The sequence below is a fragment of the Trachypithecus francoisi genome, unplaced genomic scaffold (genome assembly GCF_009764315.1).
Source record: "Trachypithecus francoisi isolate TF-2019V2 unplaced genomic scaffold, Tfra_2.0 Lachesis_group3, whole genome shotgun sequence".
In the NCBI taxonomy this organism is placed as follows: Eukaryota; Metazoa; Chordata; class Mammalia; order Primates; family Cercopithecidae; genus Trachypithecus; species Trachypithecus francoisi.
In genome coordinates this window covers 74,096,967-74,109,827 of record NW_022681468.1, presented here as the reverse complement: position 1 = coordinate 74,109,827, position 12,861 = coordinate 74,096,967, and the positions used below count along the sequence as shown (strand labels likewise).

The following is a 12,861-nucleotide window of genomic DNA, read 5'->3' as shown; positions in this document are numbered from 1 at the left end:
ATGGACTTTTCCAAGAGCATTTTTGTTTTTAAAACAACAAAAGGAATAGTAAAGAAGCATATAAAACATATATCAAGATGAAATAAGGATCAATTCTTATATCATTTAGAGAAGTCAAAAAATCTTTTAAAAATTCTGTTTTGAAGAGGCCTAGAAAAAGGAAAATGAAAGCAAAAGGACAAATAAAGGCAAATATTTATGTACCAGGAGGTTTATTCTAGAATTATGCATTCTGGTAGAAGCAACAAAAATATCCTTCAATAAAGGAATAATTAAGTAAATTGTGATATATCCATATAATATTTAAATAAGTTGTTTTATATCCATAAGCACTCATCAAATATCTTTTGTTTAATTTTATAGAAAAAAATTACATGCTCTATGTAAGTTAATGAGTCATCATCAAATATCTTTTTAAAGTATATTTGAACACATAGGAACCTGTTCAAGGCAAAATGTTAGGTGGAAAAAAGTAATACATAATACATAATTTATGTATTGATATATAGATATAATAACAGAAATAATAAAATAAAAAATTGGGAGGACATATACCAAAATGCTAGCAGTGAATTATGTTTGGATGATAGGATTATCGATGATCAATATTTGATTCTTTTTTTTTTTTTGAGATGGAGTCTTGCCCTATCACCCAGGATGGAGTGTAGTGGTGTGATCTTGGCTCACTGCAACCTCCACCTCCCGAGTTCAAGCAATTCTTCTGCCTCAGTCTCCTGAGTAGCTGGGATTACAGGCGGGCGCCACCACACCTGGCTAATTTTTGTATTTTTAGTAGAGACGGGATTTCACCATGTTGGCCAAGGTGATCTCGAACTGTTGACCTTGAGAGCAGCCCACCTCAGCCTCCCAAAGTGCTGGGATTACAGGCATGAGCCACTGCACCCAGCCTGAATCTTTATAAGTTTTCTATTTTATAATTTGCAACAGACATATAAACATGTTAATTTTATAATTAAGTGTGGAAGTTACTCTTTAAAGGAAAAGGCATTGATTTACATAAAGGAATGGTGGAATTTCAGACTGCAAGGAGTGGGCTTTTTTCTCTCTTTTTAGGCAGTGTCGCATTCTGTTGTCCAGGTTGGAGTGTGTAAAGACACAATCATAGTTCATTGCAGCCTTCAACTCCTGGGCTCAAGCGATCCTCCTGCCTCAGCCTTCCAAGCAGCCAAGACGACAGGCAAGAACTGTTAATGCCCAGCTAATTTTTTTTTTTTTTTGCTTTTATTTTTTAATAGTAGAGACAGGATCTCAGTATGTTGCCCAGACTGGTCTTGAATTCCTCCTGCTTCGGCCTCCCAAAGTATTGGGATTACAGGCATAAGCCACTGTGCCCAGCCAGTGTGGGCATTTTAATGTGTGTGTAAGAGCCTTCTATGATATTGCACATAATAGGCAACAGTAATTAACAACAGGTTTCATAGAATAATAGGTAATGAACCTTTATTGTGTACTTACCATTTGCTAGGCACTATGCATTAGCACACTTTATATTCATTGTTTCTCTTTCAGTCTTCTTAACAGCACTATGTACTGGAATTATCTGAAGAGGTGACTGAAGTTTAGAAAAGTTAAGTATGTTGATTAGGTTAAAACAAACTAACACAAACCTGAAATCTCACAAAAGAGAAGATTATTTCTTCATCTTGTAAAGGCTATTTTGTAATTGTGTGAAATTCTATTGGCAGCACCAGTGGGGGTGGGGGTTTTCCATGTCATGCACTGATGGAAGCCTTGCTGTCTTTAACACATGGCTTCCAGGGTTGCCCTGGACATTCCTATGAAGCCAGCAGCCAGCACAACTGAGAGACTGGAGGCCTGTGCAGTTTCTACAGACCCGCCCTGAAACTGGTAACATTTCCAATTACATTACAGTGGCAAGAGTGCAATCATGTGGTCACTCCTCACTGCAAGAAGGCTAGGAAAGAGAGTCTAGTTGTATCCTCAGAAGAAAAGAAAAAAGGATTTGGTAAACAGCTCACTAATTTCTGCCATGTGAGGCATCTTACTAGAGATCACATACCTAGTAAGTGACAGAGTCAGGATTTGAATACAGTCAGTCCTGTTCTAAGCTGACCATCTTAACCACAGGGCTTTGCCTCCACGTTACAGAAGACTAAAGGTTTAAAAACTGGCTCCCTTAGTTATTGGCTTATAGAGCAGCAGATTCATTGTCTTTGGAAATGAGATATTCAACCTTTTGCTTCTACTTACTTTTAAAAAGGAAATTTTAACATTCCTCACCAGAGTTAAATATTCATTATAATTGATAGGCCCACACTGACACATCGTAATCACCCAAAGTCCATAGTTTACGTTAGAGTTCATTCTTGGGGTTGTTCATTATATGAGTTTGGACAAATGTATAATGACATTTATCTATATCTATAGAGAGAGTAACTTCTGTGCTCCATCTATTCATCTTTCCCCCAACTTTATAATGGGGAGGCTGTGCATGTGTGGGGGCAGGCAGTACACAGGAAATCTCTGTCTTCCTCCCAATTTTGCTATGAACCTAAAACTTCTCCAGAAATATGAAGTATTTCTTTAAAAATAATCCCAAGGAAATTTGTCCTTCTCAAGACTTATAAAAACTAAAATTTTAATAGAAGTTATCTATTATGATCGCTGATTTCCTCCTGCTTCGGCCTCTCAGAGTATTAGGATTACAGTATTTAGAATTTTCTGTCCATTGTTCTGTAACTTCAAGTTTGAAGAATACTGCTGATAGATCCTACTGATACATACTTATTTACATTTATGAAATACCATATATGTAACTTTTAAAAAAAGTTTTACTTTGTTTTTTTAAGGTCAGATTCAAAATGAAAGGAGAGATTGAGGTATGAAGCTAAATGCTCAAGAGTGGGACAAACATTCAAGAATTATAGCTAGGATGAGCTATGTGGGGAAAAAATGCTTTCAGTAGTAATATGATTTTTAAATCGTGTCTGCAAGATCAGTAGGCTATAAACTGATGACAAAGAAAAGTTAACACATGTTCTATCAAGAATAGTGTCCGAATGAGAAATAGCAGAACAAACATAATTAAGAGGGAACGAAGTCAGTGAGATGCAAAACAACTGAGTGTCCAGTTCCTTGTTTGATAGAGTGAGTCACAGGTCATTTGCTTCATGAAGATGGACTGGGCACACACATTTATCTTCCATTATTCCCCAAGTCCAACTAAAATAAAAAAAATACAAGTACCAAAAGGAATAAACCTGTAACAGGGAAAAGAATGGAATTGGGGTTCACAAAAGAATGAGATATTTTAATAAGTATCTGGAAGAAGAAAAGTAGTTTACAGTAAGTTGACAGATGAGAGGCAGGGAAAAGCAACAGTCTAGCATGAGTTTCAGGGAAGGAGGGAGCCACCTGCCCAGTGGAGGAGGCTTTGAGTTAAGAGTCAACAGGTCCTATGGAAGGCAGATGTGAGTAGTAGAACCAAAAATGGGGACAGAGGAACGTGGGGAGGCAGGTACAGATATTGAAGATTCATCTGTTGACAAATTTGTCAATATTTAGCTGGGAATGGTGGCAGGCGCCTCTAGTCCCAGCTATTCAGGAGGCTGAGGCATGAGAATTACTTGAACTCGGGAGACAGAGGTTGCAGAGAGCTGATACCACACCACTGCACTCCAGCCTAGGAGACAGAGGGAGACTCCATCTTAAAAAAATAAAAAATAAATAAATGTCAATACTAAAGCCAAAATGGACCTGACACAAGGTGGGATATAGAAGGGAGGAGGAAAGGTAGGGAGTCAAAACAGGATGTCAAATTTTATGTGAAATGAAATAGAGGTTTAAATGTTATTTTATGTTATAGTGGTTATCAACCAAAAAAACTTTAAAAACTTAAAACATTAAGAGGAGAAAGGAATGAGGTAGTATAAAAAAATCCTTGTCTCTCATATTAGGGAGTCTATTAAAATTGCTTTCACTGATAAATTAAGAAATAGCAATGTTTCTTAATTTTATCCAACAAATTATCCAGTGGAGACAACTTCCAGAAGAATAAAAATAAAAATATTTTAAAAGTTTGCCATGGGTACTCTACTTACCATGATGTGATTATTATGCATTGTATATGTATATGTATGTATCACATAGGTGTGTATTAAAATATCTCAGGTACCCCATAAGTATATAACCCTAAAAATAAAAACACCCAATTACCTCTGCACAAATTGAAGTTCGATTCAGTTCACACTGGACCTTCTTTCCTACTGGAATAGTATAACCAGATCTGAGTATTTTTGTTAAGCTTCGATTAAAATCTCATCTTACCACTTTAAAAGGAATAAAAATAAGGAAGGTACAAGCTCTGAACTGTAATTGCCATTCTCTTAGCATGGAAGGGGGAAAAGGAGTTAAAAACAGAAACCCATAAAGCAAAACACTGTGAAGGAAATTCAGTAATAAAAGCCTTTCATCTGGGGAAAAAAAAGTTTGCCTTTGGGTAATGCCATTAGTATTAGTACTAGTAATGCCATCATGTATTATCTTGATGAGAAGTCAGTTCAACTCTCTAAAATTCTCTTATTTCATAGTGCATAATATTTTCTCAGCGAGCCTATAAGAATGTGGATTTCTGGCCCTACTTCCAGATACTATAATTTAGCAGGGATTACCTGTGGTCCATGGGCCATGCATTAAGAACCATGGTTCCGGGGTGTGAGAAATTATATCCATGTCACTGCCAACATCATGGATGTGAGAGCATCCGCTCACTCTCACACTTTTTTGAAATGTGGTGTTCAAGGCTGGCTACTCACTTCCTGGAGTTAGAAGGGTCTTCAGGGAAAGGTCTGATGACCTGTGTGCAGAGTTGAGCCTGAGAAGATGACTCCACCTTAGGGCCTTCCCTATGGTCCGTGGACTGAGGAGGCTTCAGTTATAAGTCCAGAGACAGTCTTGTCTGTGCCCGCCGAGAGCTGTTCCACTGCACATGACCACAGTCACTTTCCTCATTTAGAATAAGAAGGTGACTGCCACTTGGAGTAGACATTTGGATTGCCCTGACACATACTCTCATCTTGTGACAAAACCATTTAGAGAACCAAAATAAGTCTAGAAATGAGCTTTGTAGATGTGGAGTTAAAGTTTATTGGATGAAGAAAGTGTTTCCAAGAGTATGACTCTGCTGGCCCACCCATCTCCACAGCATAGATATGCCTGGTAGACTAGCACTTCCCAACTTCAGGTGCACATCACATTCACAAAAGGAGCTTTTCAAAAGTACCAGCATGGGCTCCCCTTTAGCTTAACTGAATCAGAATCTCTGAAGATGGGGCCCAGGCATGGGCATTTTTGTGAAGCTTTCCAGGAGAGCATAATATCCAGCCAGAGTGAGGACTGTGGTGTACAGGAGTTATAGGGAATGTTCACTGGGTTGTCTAGGCCTCCCTTTCCCCTAAACCATATGGGAGATCAGCTAATATGTATTCCAGGGAAAGGCCTAAATGCCTGTGGCACCACTTTGGTGTCTAGTTCTTTAATATAACAGGTCCAAAAACTCAATGTTGTCTGTCATAAAAGTAAAATCTTGCTTCATGCACATAAATTCAGTTAATAATCATAGCAACTCTATGAGATAGGTACTGTTATTATCTGCATTTCATAGATGTAGAAGCTGAGAAAACAGATGATAAGTAACTTGTCCAAGGTCACACAATTTTCAAATAGGAGAGCTAGAATAGGAATTCAGGTGGCCGCAGTCTGGACTCTAAAACATTCTGTTCTATTTCTTTAAAATCACTGACTCTGACGGTTCCCTGCTTCTCATTTTGGCAGATGGCCTTGATTCTTACTTCTTGAGAAAACCAAGGCAATCAGAGAGGAACTCCCTGCTTCCACAATCACATATACTAGCCTACTGCATCCCTGACTCTATCTTCTATTTGTACACTAGATCTCATCTCCTCTTGTCAACTCAGGGATGCTGTTCAAGCACTTAAACCACCTCTCCTCACATCAGTTATTTCCTCAGTTGGCTCTTTCTCACTAGCTGTACACATATTAGCTATTACACATTTGTTGTAACATCTTTCATGGGGAAAAATCCCTCCCTTGATTGCACATCTCTCTCTAGCTGCCACTCCGTTTTTCTTTTCTCCTATACAGCATAGTTCCTCCAAAATAGTGGTCTGTACCTGTCTTCACTTATTCTTCCATTCTACTCCTGTCAGACTTTAGAGCTCCTCTCACTGACTGTACACAGGCTCATTAAAACAGTGCTTATCCAGTGCTCCACTCTGAGTCACTCTCTACCTATCAGCAGCATGAGTCAGTGTTAATACCCTCACCTGGAAACTCTGGGGCTCTCTATCAGTTGTCTCCTCCTGCCTACCTGGCCATCTACTCTTTCTCAATTTCATTGCCAGTTCCCTTCACCCCTTTGTTTTCTAAGCATTGGCATACCCTGGACCTATGAGTCCTAGATTTCTTCTCTTTCTGTAGTCATTCCATAGGTTTTCTTATCCAGAAAGCTGATGATACTCAAATTTATATTTTTGTATATCTTCATGACATAGGATAGGAAAAAATTTCTTAAACAGAACATAAAATGTATTAACCTTAAAGGGAAAGTAACAAGTCAAACTGCTTTAAAATTTAGACTGTAAATCAAGAGACACTCTTCACAGTGAAAAAATAAGCCACAGAGTAGGGGATATTTGTAATGTATATATCTGAGAAAAGACCTCTATCTATATAATATAAACAACTCCCACAGATAATAAGAAAAAGGTAAACAAAGCAATAGAAAAGTGGATGAAGGGCTGGAACAGCCCAAATCTCCCCCACAAACTTTAGACTTGAATGTACAACTGCATATTCATGATCTCCATTGACTAGGTATCTTATATTTAACCCACCCAAAACAATTCCTGCTTCCTCTTCTCCATCTCATCCTGCTCCTTTTCCGGTAAATGGCAACTCCGGGTGCCAGCTACACAGGCCAAATCCTGTGGCGTCATCCTCGACTATTCTCTTACATCTCATATCCAACCTATATTATCTATTGCAGCAAATATCACTTCAGTTTCTGTGGGTCAGGAATGTGGGCACAGCTTAGCTGGATCTCAGGCTCAGGGTCTCATTTAGACTATAAATCTGCAATCCTGGCATTGGACAGGGCTAGTCACCTCAAGGTTTGATTAGGAAGGATCACTTCCAAGCTCACACATGTGGCTGTTGGCAGGCCTCAGGTTCTTGCTGGCTGTTAGCTGGAGACAACAATTCCTTGCCACATGGGCCTCTCCAAATGCAGATCACAGTATGGCATCTGGTCTCCCCCAGAGTGAGCCAGAGAGAGGGAGGGCAGCTAGATGGAAGTCACATTTTGTAACCTAACTCAAATTGATATACTATCACTTTTGCCATATTCCTTTCATTGGAAGTGAGTCAGTAGGTCAAACCTACATGCAGGGGGAGGTACCAGATCACTGTGGGCCAGCATAAAGGCTGCCAGTCACACAATCTAACAGCACATTGTGTCATTTCTACTTTCAAAATATAAGCAGAATCTAAGTACTTCTCACCACTTCCATTGCTAAGCACACTGGTCCAGGTCTCTGTCTTCTTCCACTTGGATTCTTGCAATAGCTTCTTAAATGGCATCCTTCCTCCCTAACTCCTACTTCACACACACTGCTTGCCATACAATAGTGAGAATAAACCTTTTAAAATAAGAGTGAAATCATGCTAATGATTTGCAAAAAAAAAATCTCCAGCGTTCTAGAAGGCCCTGTATACTCTATTCGTGTCCTGATCTTTACTCCTGCTATTCTTCCCTTCACTCATTCTGCTCCAACTACATTGGCCTTCCTGATGTTCCCTGAACACACCAAGCATGCACCCACCTTAGACCTTAGACCCCTTTCATGTGTGTATCTTCTCTTCGATATCTGCAAGGCTGGGAAAATGTCACCTTTCAGTGAGGTCTTCCCAGAAGGTCCCTTATAAAATAGCAATATGTACACTCTCCCCTCTCCTTTACTCCCTATTCTCTCAACTAGCTTTATTTTTATCTGTAACAATTGCCACCTTCCTTGTTTTTCTTGTTTATTTTCTGTTTCTGAGTACCATTTAGTGGCATATAATACGAGTTCAATCAATATTTATTAAATAAAGAAACATCCTTGATTGGGTTAAACAAAGTTCTTGTTCTTCCTATGACTGATATGGAAAGATATTGTGTATGTATGACACCTTTTGCATGTGATTGATCTCATCTGGATTGTGTTGAACTCATCATTGAACCCTAGATAAATTCATCATTTAACTGTATCATAAGTGAGGGAGTGGAGTTGTGAAAGAGGCAGGGGGGAAGGAATTGGCTGATTTGTCCCCAGTCCCCGGACAGCCACTTCTAACCCACTGGTTCTTCATCCTCTTGCAAAAACCCTTCCTCCTCTGGGCCTCATGGTACCTGTCAAGAAGCTGCCTTCTTGCTGTCATTTCTAGACCTCACATTCACCCAGGGTCTTACCCAAACACCCTTCAATTCAGACCCATCATGTGGTACGTTGGTGGTATAGTGGTAAGCATAGCTGCCTTCAGACCCATGGCCCCTGCTTTAGCTCTGAAATCCTAAACTATCAATACCACTCTTTGACCCCAGCCTTGTACTCTTTCAGTTTATTCCCCTTCTATTTGCCCTCGAAACATGCCAAGACCTCCACCTGAGTCTCCTCCGTTTTCTAGCAATCATCCCCTTTTGGCTTTATGTCCTCCTGTATCTGCCCTAAATACTTGATGCATTACCTCATTTTATATAGAAAAAATGCGCTTCAGTGATGGAAAGCAAAGGCTTTAGAGACCCAAACACAGGTTCATAGTCCAGCTCTACCACGTGTTAAATCATGTGATCTTGGGCAAATTAATTAATCTGTCTGAACCCCACTTTCCTTGAGTATAAAATGAGAATAACAGCTTCCTTATAGGGAGGTTGTAAGGACTGCATGTGATTTAGAAAAGCATGAAGTTCATAGACGGCAATAAATGTAAATGACTATTAATTATAAACATTTTTAAATAAATTTTATTGTATATAGTTAAGGTATACAAATGATGTTATAGGATGCATATAGATAGTAAAAGGGTTACCATAGTGAAACAAATTGAAATATCTATCATCTCACATAGTTACCCTTTTTTTGTTGTTTTTGTAGCAAGAGCAGCTAAAATTGACTCAGCATGAATTCTACATACAGTACAATTGTATTACCTCTAGTCCTCATAGGGTACATTAGATCTCTAGACTTGTTCATCCTACACATCTGATGGTTTGTATCCTCTTGAACTATGTCTTCCCGTTTTCTCTCCCCAATGCCCCATCCCTGACAACCACTGTTTTGTTTTCTCTGTATAATTGAAATTTTTTATGTTGTACATATTAATGAGATCATGTGTGTCTGGCTTGTTTCATTTAGCATAATGTCCTCTAGGCTCACCCATGCTGTGGCAAATGGCAAGATCTCATTCTTGTTTAGGGCTGAATAATATTCAGTGTTATTGTATGTATCACAATTTCTTTATCCATTCATCTGTCAACAGACACTTAAGTTGTTCCATGTCTTGGCTATTGTGAATAATGCTGCAATAAACATGAGAGTGCAGATATCTTTGTGAGGTGGTAATTTTATTTCCTTTTGGTGTATGCCCAGAAGAGGGATTGCTAGATCACATGGTAGTTCTAATTTTGATTTCTTTAGAAGTCTCCATACTATTCTTTATAATGGCTCTACCAATTGACATTTCCACCAGCAGTGTACAAGAGTTCCCTTTTCTCCACGTCCTTACCAACACTTGTTATCTTTTGACTTTTTATTAATAACCATCCTAACAGGGTGAGGTGGTATCTTAGAGTGGTTTTGATTTGCATTTCCCTGATGATTAATGATGAGGAACGCCTGTTCCTATACCTGTTGGCCATTTTTATGTCTTTGGAGAAATGTCTGTTCAAGTCTTTTCCCTATTTTTTAAATCAGGTTACAGATGCTCCTTAACTTACATTGTGTTTGAATAAGCCTATTGTAAATTGAAAATACCCTAAATCAAAAGTGCATTTTCCACTTACAGTATGGGAACACGATCATAAGTGGAGAAGCTTACTGAATGTGTGTTATACTCCCACCAACCTAAAGTTGAAAAATTGTAAGTTAAACCATTGTTAAGTCAGGAACAGTATCTGTTTTTCTACTACTGAGTTGTATGAGCTTTTTATAAAATGTGGATATTATCACCTTATTAGATATATGGTTTGCAAACTTTTTTTTCTCAATTCTTAAGATACCATTTTATTTTGTTGATTGTTTCCTTTGCTCTGCAGAAGCTTTTAAGTTTGATGTACAGCTGACCCATGAACAACACAGGTTTGAACTTCATAGGTCCATGAAGATTTTCTTCTTCTTCTGCCACTCCTGAGACAGTAAGCCCTCGTCTTATTCCTCCTCCTCAGCCTACTCAATGTGAAGACAATGAGGATGAAGACCTTCATGATGGATCCACTCTCAATTGATATTAAATATATTTTCTCTTCCTTATGATTTTCTTAATAACATTTCTTTCCTCTAGCTTACTTTGTTGTAAGAATACGGTATATAATACATATTACATACAAAATATGTGTTAATCAACTATTTATGTTATCAGTAAGGCTTCTGGTCAACAGTAGACTATTAATTTTTTTGAAAGTCAGAAGTTACATGTGGATTTTTGACTGTGCAAGGGTTAGCATTTCTAACATCCATGTTGTTCGAGAGTCAACTGTAGTTCCATTTATATATTTTTGCTTTTGTGGCCTGAGCTTTTTAGAAAAATGTTTAAATTTTATTTTAGATTCAGGGGGTGCATGTGCAGGTGTGTTGCATGGGTATATTGCATGATGCTGAGGTTTGGGGTATGATTGATCCTGTCACCCAGATAGTGAGCATAGTACCCAATAGGTAGTTTTTCAGCCCTTGCCTCATTCCCTCCTCTAGTAGTCCCCAGTGTCTGTAGTTCCCATTGTTATGTCCATGTGTACCCAGTGTTTAGCTCTCACTTGTAAGAACCTGTGGTATTTGGTTTTCAGTTTCTGTGTTAATTTGCTTAGGATAATGGCCTCCAGCTGCATCCGTGTTGCTCCAAAGGACATGATTTTGTTCTTTTCATGATGTTCATTCTTTTTATGGCTGCATAGTGTTCTGTGGTGTATATGTACTACATTTTCTTTATCCAGTCCACAGTTGATGGGCGCCTAGGTTGAATCCATGTCTTTACTATTGTGAACAGCACTGCAATGAACATACAAACATATCTACCAAAAAAGATAGAATGATTTGTTTTCCTATGGGTATATAACAGTAATGGGATTACTGGGTCAAATGGTAGTTTTATTTTTAGTTCTTTGAGAAATCTCCAAACTGCTTTACAGTGGCTGAACTAATTTACCTTCCCACCAAAGTGTATAAGCATTCCATTTTCTCTGCAGCCTCACCAACATCTGTTATTTTTGATTTTTTGATAATAGCTATTCTGACTGGTGTGAGATGTTATCTCATTGTGGTTTTGATTTACATTTCTCTTATAAAGAGTGAAGTTGAACATTTTTTTCATATGTTTGTTGGCTGCTTGTTTGTCTTTTGTGAAGTGTCTGTTAATATCCTTTGCCCACTTTTTAACAGGGTTATTGTTTTTTTGCTTGTTGAATTATTTAAGTTCTATATAGATTCTGGGTATTAGATCTTTGTTGGATGCATGGTTTTGTGAATATTTTCTCCCATTGTGTAGGTTGTCTGTTTACTCTGTTGATAGTTTACTCTGTTAATAGTTTATTTTGCTGTGCAGAAGCTCTTTAGTTTAATTAAGTCCCACTGTCAATTTTTGTTTTTGTTACAATTGTTTTTGAGGACTTAGTCATAAATTCTTTGCCAAGGTCAATGTTCGAAAGGATATTTCCTAGATTTTCTTCTAGGTTTTTTGTTTGTTTGTTTTTCGAGATGGAGTCTCACTCTGTCACCCAGGCTGGAGTACAATGTCATGGTCTCAGCTCACTGCAACCTCCGCCTCTCGGGCTCAAGTGATTCTCCTGCCTTAGCCTCCTGAGTAGCTGGGATTACAGGCTCCTGCCACCACACCCAGCTAATTTTTGTATTTTTAGTAGAGGCAGCGTGTCACCATGTTGACCAGGCTGGTCTAGAACTCCTGACCTCAGGTAAATCCGCCCGCCTTGGCCTCCCAAAGTGCTGGAGCCACTGTGCCCAGCCCTAGGCTTTTTTTATAGTTTGAAGTTTTTAAGTCTTTAAAGTTATCTTGAGTTAATTTTTGTATATACTGAAAGGTAGGGATCCAATTTCATTCCTCTGTATATGGATAGCCAGTTATCCTAGCACCATTTATTGAATAGAGAATCCTTTCCCCATTGCATATTTTCATTGACTTTGTCAAAGATCAGTTGGTTGTAGGTGTGCAGCTTCATTTCTGGATTCTCTATATTTTGTTCCATTTGTCTATGTGTCTGTTTTTGTGCCAGTACTATGATGTGGCCATTTTGGTTACTGTAATCTTATAGTATAGCTTGAAGTCAGGTAATGTGAGGCTTCCAGCTTTCCTTTTGCTTAGGATTGTTTTGACTGTTTGGGCTCTTTTTTGGTTCTGTATGAATTTTAGAATTTTTTTTTTTTAATTCTGTGAAAAATGACATTGGCGTTTTGATAGGAATAGCATTAAATCTGTAGATTGCTTTGGGCAGAATGGTATTGTGGCCTAAGCTTTTTGTGTAATACCCAAAAAGCCATTGCCAAGACCAGTGTCCAGGAGATTTGCCTCATGTTCTCTTCTGGGAGTTTTATAGTT

General features: G+C 38.4%; 1 long non-coding RNA gene across 1 annotated transcript; it reads right to left on the bottom strand.

The window, feature by feature from the left end:
• Positions 1-778: 778 nt before the first annotated feature.
• Positions 779-12,266, bottom strand: LOC117071336. The gene is made up of 2 exons (XR_004432247.1): positions 12,216-12,266; positions 779-842 (listed from the first exon to the last, which is right to left on the bottom strand). It is a non-coding gene; the product is annotated as an uncharacterized LOC117071336 (long non-coding RNA).
• Positions 12,267-12,861: the final 595 nt, after the last annotated feature.